This window comes from Tasmannia lanceolata, unplaced genomic scaffold (genome assembly GCF_043159265.1).
Source record: "Tasmannia lanceolata isolate RefF3 unplaced genomic scaffold, GAP_Taslan_0.1 ptg000267l, whole genome shotgun sequence".
NCBI lineage: Eukaryota > Viridiplantae > Streptophyta > Magnoliopsida > Canellales > Winteraceae > Tasmannia > Tasmannia lanceolata.
The window spans coordinates 152501-152846 of record NW_027518942.1 but is presented as its reverse complement, the minus strand read 5'-3'; positions in this window follow the sequence as shown (position 1 = coordinate 152846).

Below are 346 nucleotides of genomic sequence, written 5' to 3'. Positions count from 1 at the left end.
GGTATGCCCCGGTAGGTACGCGTGTGCCCCGTAATGCACGTTTCGCAGATCTCCCCGCATGTCCCGCCCCTATATGTAATACTTACTTACTTACTTACTTTCTTTCTTGCTTGCTTGCTTGCTTGCAATGGTTGGGAGTGCCCGGCATGCCCCGCTGCAGAGACCAAGGGCGCAATGACTTGGCACCGCGGATGCCGGGACTCCGGCACTTCCCGTGGCACTGATGGTTGGTTCCAAAGACAAAAGGCCGTGCAAGGCCACCGCACCGCGGATGATTTTGCTCGTGCTGGCGCCGTTGTGTGGCCAAAGAACATGCGCGAATGCTCGTGTCGGAAGGGTTGGTGTC